The sequence below is a fragment of the Micropterus salmoides genome, unplaced genomic scaffold (assembly GCF_014851395.1).
Source record: "Micropterus salmoides isolate LMB-PRFRI ecotype aquatic unplaced genomic scaffold, ASM1485139v1 Ms_hic_scaffold_19, whole genome shotgun sequence".
Taxonomy (NCBI): domain Eukaryota; kingdom Metazoa; phylum Chordata; class Actinopteri; order Centrarchiformes; family Centrarchidae; genus Micropterus; species Micropterus salmoides.
In genome coordinates this window covers 13,047,692-13,054,399 of record NW_024041039.1, presented here as the reverse complement: position 1 = coordinate 13,054,399, position 6,708 = coordinate 13,047,692, and positions in this window count along the sequence as shown.

Here is a 6,708-nt window from a genome sequence, read left to right as displayed (position 1 = left end):
AATACTGTGTGCTTGTTTAGACAAGTGTGGTTGGTAGATCTGCAAATCACTGACTACAAAGATTCTGTTAAGCTTTTATAACCCACCTTTTTACTTTCTAAAATGTCAGCCATAAAGAGCTGAGATTCCAAAGTAAAGGCTTTTCAACCCACTAAACATTAACAATGTCTTATAAGTATTGAAATGTGTGGAACACATCTGGATGCTCTAGAGCCCTTTGCTCTAGAATAGACGATTCCACCCAATACAACCTCTGTTTAGGCTAAATAAAAGCTACTACGGTAAATAGCAACATACAGTATGTCTATTTTACATTTGAGGAGAAAAGCAAAATCAGCACCTACAAATAAAAGTATATAAAGGCTTCTTGCCCACAATCATAAGATGCATACACAAAAACACACAATTGAAAGCACACTTGTGTATTGCAGAAAAGCCAAAACAAGTCTCTAATGGGAAAGGCATAAATCAATAGTGTTACTCTGCTCAGCATAAATGAATTTTATAACACTAATTGCAGCTTTCTAGTTGTAGTTTCCCTGTGCTGTGCAAGCTGCTTTAAGCTTTTAGAAATTCACTTTTGTCGTGGTAATGCTGTGGCTCAAGCTGCAATATGCATTGTTTGAAAAATGAGTTAATTGTGGTTTCTGCTTCTGAGTTTCTGTGTGTCCCAATAGCCCACATGTGACGTTAGTTTTCCTTTTGCAGAACTGGAGAGTCCTAAAGAAAAAGACAAAATTGCTGCACTGAAGAAAGGTACGGTGTTTGGTACAAACAACTATCATTTTACATATGAACATAATTTACATCAGTTTATTATGCAAGAATACTAGTAAAACCTTTGTGTGTCAACAGTTAATTTAGTGATGCATTTGAGGCTATTTTACTGAGGTTTTATAGTCTAGTATGCATGCTATAACTCTATTGCCAGAAATACTTCCACAAAGGAACTGTGTGTTTTATCATCTGCATTTTCTTTCTGAATATATGAGCAAGAAAGAAAAGCCCTTGTACTTTCCCTGAGGGGTAAAATAAATCACTATTCTGAAACATTACTTGTTTCTAGCAATGCAGCAATATTGTAATTGTCCATTTCTTGCCAAATTGTCTTTGTTTCATATTTGTGAAAGAGAGCGTGAGGTTTTAAAAGAAAAGGTCAAATCCACTGCAGCAAAGAAAGGTACTGCATACAATCAGCTTTGGGAAGCATTTAAAAGTAGCAATAAATCCACAATGGGCTGTAAATGTATGGAAAATGTGTGATTTATTGCAGAGGACAGAGTTCTCAAAGAAAAAGCAGGGCTTCTAAAGAAAGGGATCTTGATTGATTTTGTGACCAGACACATACACCTACTACTGTAGATCTGAAATATTCATGGATAACATCAAGCTTTATTTATTTATTTTTAGAAAAAACAGTTGAGAAGAAGGCAGACAAAGAAGATAAAGCTAAAGGTATGGTGTCCAATGAGCACTGCACAATAACATTATCAAATTAGCAAAATGTCTGTGTGAAATATATAAAACAAATACCACAAGCAGTTGTAGTCTGTCAGAAACCAGTTTGAATCTTTGACCAATAACAGTTATTAATCTTGTGTTGCTATTTACAGAGGACAGGGTTCTTAAAGAGATACAAGAGCCTGTAAAGAAAGGTATGGCAACTAAATTCTGTGTTCTAAAAATAAAACTGGAGCGTTACTTTATTTACTCACAAAATTTCCTCTTTGTGTTGTAGAAAGAAATGCTGAGAAGAAGGTTGCTAAGGAGGAAAAAATAAAAGGTATAGTGGAGCTGTAATTTAAGGTAATATAACACTATATTGTTTTATGGTTAACTTTGTTTTGTTTTTGATAGTAGAGCCTTCTGTATCAGACAGCATTCTTATGGAGGGTAAGTCCAAATTCCCTTCTCGTAACCAAAATATCACACAAGTGTGCAAATTAGACGCTCTCCTGACCACATAGCAGAGAGAGGCGAGTAACATATTGAACTGAACTGTAGTAAATTGTACCGTCCTGTGACTCCCTCCACAGAAGAGCTGCCCTACTTCCAGTGTTTCTTTGTGGATGAGGACGAGGCTCAATTTCCGTTCTATGCCTTCTCACCGCTGCAGATTTGAAGCTTCAGTCTGAATCCAGTCCGAAGTTACAATTTAGTCAATTATACTGATATGGAAAAGGTCACGTAATGCCCAACGCTGCTGAAACGCAGCCTGCTGTTCACTGTCGGTCTTCAGGAGAAAACCCTGGACAGCAGAGGATGATGAGTGATTTTATGTGATCGACAGATTTTATTTTATTTCCAGATTTGGTTGAGCTCTCGAACCAAATACATGTAGCTAGTGTCATTCCTTTCAAATCTTTTGTTCAATTATTTTGGAAGGTGGATATCATGAGAATATTTAAATGGAACAATATAGTATATTACCTTTGTGGATCATTCATTTAGATCCTCACAGCAACACATGCAAATAAATATGATGGTGCATTTTTTTAAAGATGGAACATGTTAATCTATGCTGTAAACAGGGTACAAAAATGGCCACAATTACTGATTCAAGGCGGACAGGGGTTCAATTCCTCTAATCCCACATTTACTTGAAAAGTGGTTTGTACAGTCATCTGTGTAATTGTCTTCTTTCCTCATAACATTGTAGGCAAAGTTTTTAATGCTCAACTTACCCTGCTTTTAAGGCCATTGAATCAACAATTAGTCATGTATTGTGTTTGTGCATAATTCCATAAATATTGTCATTATTTTAGTCATTTCAAGACATATTCTTCTATTTTAAAACATTAATGTTAGGAAAGGAATGGGTTTTTTTCTGTCTAGAAGTTTATTTATGTGTCAAAAGGAATGACCATGCACTGTATATGAGAGCTCCCAAATGTACAGATGAAACACTACCTTTAAAGTCTTATTAAAACTGTACAATGTAGACATGTGCGCCTGCCCCCTCATTTTGACAATGGTGCTCAAATCAAGCACCTCATTGCTTGCACTGTCAGAACGAGGTTTGAGTTCATATTTACTTTTGCTACCATCGAGAGTCAGATTTGTTCTATAATTGGACGACATGTTGGGAAAAGCTTTTTTTCCTAACTACTCACTCTGCTGGAAAAGTAGGGCACATGTGATGGATTTTTTGTCAGTCAACAAGGATGACTGCTGTGGCTAGCAGCAATTCCTTGATAGACCAAAAACACACTGTCACTAACTTTGGTCAGTGGCTGTTTGTCTGTGTGCACAACGTAGAAACACATGATTTTTAGCAGCCTTTTGAACTAGTTCTTATGAACCAGAACAAGGCAGAAAATGTCACTAGGAAAATAGTTCCAGTTTAACATTGCAAAAGTCTTTGAAAGTGTCATCTATTTTATGTTTTTAACATTTATACCATGATATTATTAATACATGTGTCATATTATTACATTTCATTAACTTTGCTAAAACAAACAAACAGGATCCATATTGCAGTTTATGAATATCCTGTAATTGTGTTGCACAGAATGGGTTACATGCTTTCAGATTGATTTTGAATACTGTAATTGGTAAAAAGTGAAGTCCAAGTCATGTATTTGAAATCTCTGAAGAATGATGGTATGAAACATGACATAAGAGAGCTGCAAGAATCAGCTCGTGTACAGGTTTATTTGTGTATGTGTAACAGTGAAATGAAACATTTACCTCTCTGATTATATCTTAACATCAGTTGTTGCAGAGGCTGTCACACGTTTGGATCAGATGATATCAGATGTAAACAGATGTACATTATTTCTCTGTACCAGCTGTTGTTTACATTATTCGCTCCATATGCTGCATAGAAGACAGTTATTACAGCTTGTGGCATTAATCACATGTCTACTCAAAAGGAAATCTGCTTATTCTTTTTATTAAAACAATGGAAACATATTCTTTATTAGTCTATTGATGACCCATAACACCCTCTCCAGTGACTATACTGTAAAAGCTGGAGTTTTATAGTGAAGTGCCACTATCACAGATGAAATTGTAGGTGTTTTGTTCCCAAAATGACTTTGATGAACTGTCTTTGAATATTTGTCATTTGATTTAAGCAAAGAAGATGTTGCTAGTATAACAAAAGACATTTTGATTTGTGGTGACAAAAGTATATTTGTTTCAGCTTTAACCAGGTAAACATGTGCAATATATACATTTTTGAATATCTCAATGATCACAACACTGTATGTTTGTCTGATTTCCTTGAATGAAATGTGCATGTGTGTGTGTGTGTGTGTGTGTGTGTGTGTGTGTGTGTGTGTGTGTGTGTGTGTGTGTGTGTGTGTGTGTGTGTGTTTGATATTAGTGATATTTTTCCCAACTTTGAAAATGGCAACACTAAATACTTGAACTTGTGTATCAGGGTATTTGATACCAATCACTGACATTTGTTTCTCAATGGTGTTGCTAACACAATATAAGTACAACTGCCAAAATATTCATATTTAGAATCATATCATTGTAAATAGTTAACTAAACTAAAAAATAGACTGTTTAATCCCAGAACCATTCATCCTGAATCTGCACTTTAACTGCAGTTAAAATCAAATTATGTATCATTGACAATTACATCATACTTATGCCTGTGAATAGTAGCAATTTGACATTAAAACAGCAATGCAAGTGTTTCTTTTGTCTTGTCTTTCTGTAAAAGGTGCCAACAATAACATTTCTAAGGCAAAGAGTAATTCATTTTTTTCCCCAGGTGATGGCAAAATCACAAGATTTTAGCACTGAACAAAACAAAAATCCCCAATATCTATGAAAAGTACTTGTATCATTCTTGACATCAAGTGATTCTTGACAGTATTTATGCTTTTATATGTTATTACATCAGTTTTAAACACTTTTGCATGTGGGAGCGATTTAGGATATTTTTATTATCTTTATCATCATCTATCATGAAGTTTGCCTAATGATGAGGTCATAACAACTTCAGAAAGGTATTCTGTATTTTTACTGTTTTGGATTTTGCATATTAGCAAATGTTCATGAGTGTCAGGGCTATATACAGGATTTTAGAAATACTGATGTCATGATTACCCCAAAAACCCACTCACCTAAAAAATTGAAGGACTATCCGCCAACCAAACTCTGTACACTTTTGTGACTATTTAACTGTATCACAACATTTTAGATTTTATTTATTAATTTAACTATTCAGTTATATTTTCTGAAAATGTTGTTTCAAAGCCATATCCACACTACCAGGTAAATCCTTTTATTTAAATTTATATAATATATAATTCAATTACTTTGCCTAATAAACACCATATTTTAAGATAAAAAGCCTTATAAAATGTCAGAATCAGCCTTACAAAAAAACATGCCAACTCCCCTTTATGTCATTTAACCCTGCAAATTTCTTCATTTCCTCAGTGGTAGCTACAGCCCTGATGAGTATGATCAGGTGAGGTCTTCACGCTGTATTACCTTAATGAGGCGAGAGAGGGCTTGCTACAGGTCAGTTTACTCTAAAACAGGTCCTGTTTACACCTGGCATTAACATGCTTCTTAGGTAATCCAATCAGTGGACAGTTCCAAGTATGTCAGTTCACTACTCCACATGCGTTTGGAGGGACCACTTGTGATCAGATCTCACTTCCACGCTCTATATGTAAATAAACACAACAATGAATTTGAATTTACTGTTTATCAAATCATAAATGATATACGATACGATAGACATTGCTGTAACAGAGTGTTTCTGGTGGCCAGGCCTCACGCATTACTGTACAAAAATTCAACTCATAACTTTATTCACTAAGTGTGGTGAAATTGGATCATATTTTATGGAGAAAATATTTTCTGGTTTTATTTCCGATGCCCTCTGGGTGCTCTGCCTTAATGCTCTGTGATTTACGGAGTTTCTTGATGGACAGATAGCTTTACTTGTTGATAAAGTAACCACTGTCTGCTGCAAACTGTAACAGTAACCCCCCGGTGCTCTGAGCTCCCAGTCCAGGTATAGTCAGCTAGCATTACTAGGACTGCTAGCTAACTGAGCTAACTATCTAAAGGCACTTACAAATGTGGTTCTGAGTAATCAGATCTCAGAGCATTCTCAGTGTATATTGGATGCATTCACACCTGTACTTAGAGGTGTATGTGAAGGTTCTCAGTCATCCAGGTCATAGTTATGCAAGGAAGGCCTCTGGACTTGGTTGAAGATACTCAAATAGAGCTGTCTTGTAATTGTATCACATTAATGCTAGGTGTAAACAGGGCCACAGATTCCATACAAAGAGGACACTCCTGCAGCTCTCCTGGGAAGCATCCTGAGGAGAGAAGGAGCTACACTAAACTATTATCTCTCACTGTTTCAACATGGAATGTGAGAAGCTCCCTTTTCAGTGTGATTGTGCTGTTGTGAATATTTTCACATAAACTCTCATGAACTTGTTATTTAACTGTTGTCACCCCAAATACTTATGCAAATGACTTTGCCTGCTTTTGTAAGAGTAGAGGCTAATTTTTTGGCGTACCACAATATAACTGGAGTATAAAGACCAATTTTGATTTAAATTAATTCAGCGGGCAAAGGCCAAATGAGTTCCACTCCAGTTACCGTGGTTTCTTTGTATTGTATGCTATTCAGAAGCGGCCAAAAACTTGGTAACCTGCGTGTTGAGATGAGAAGAATGGCCACTTGTAGTCACAGTGTTTAGCAGGCAGAGAACAGCT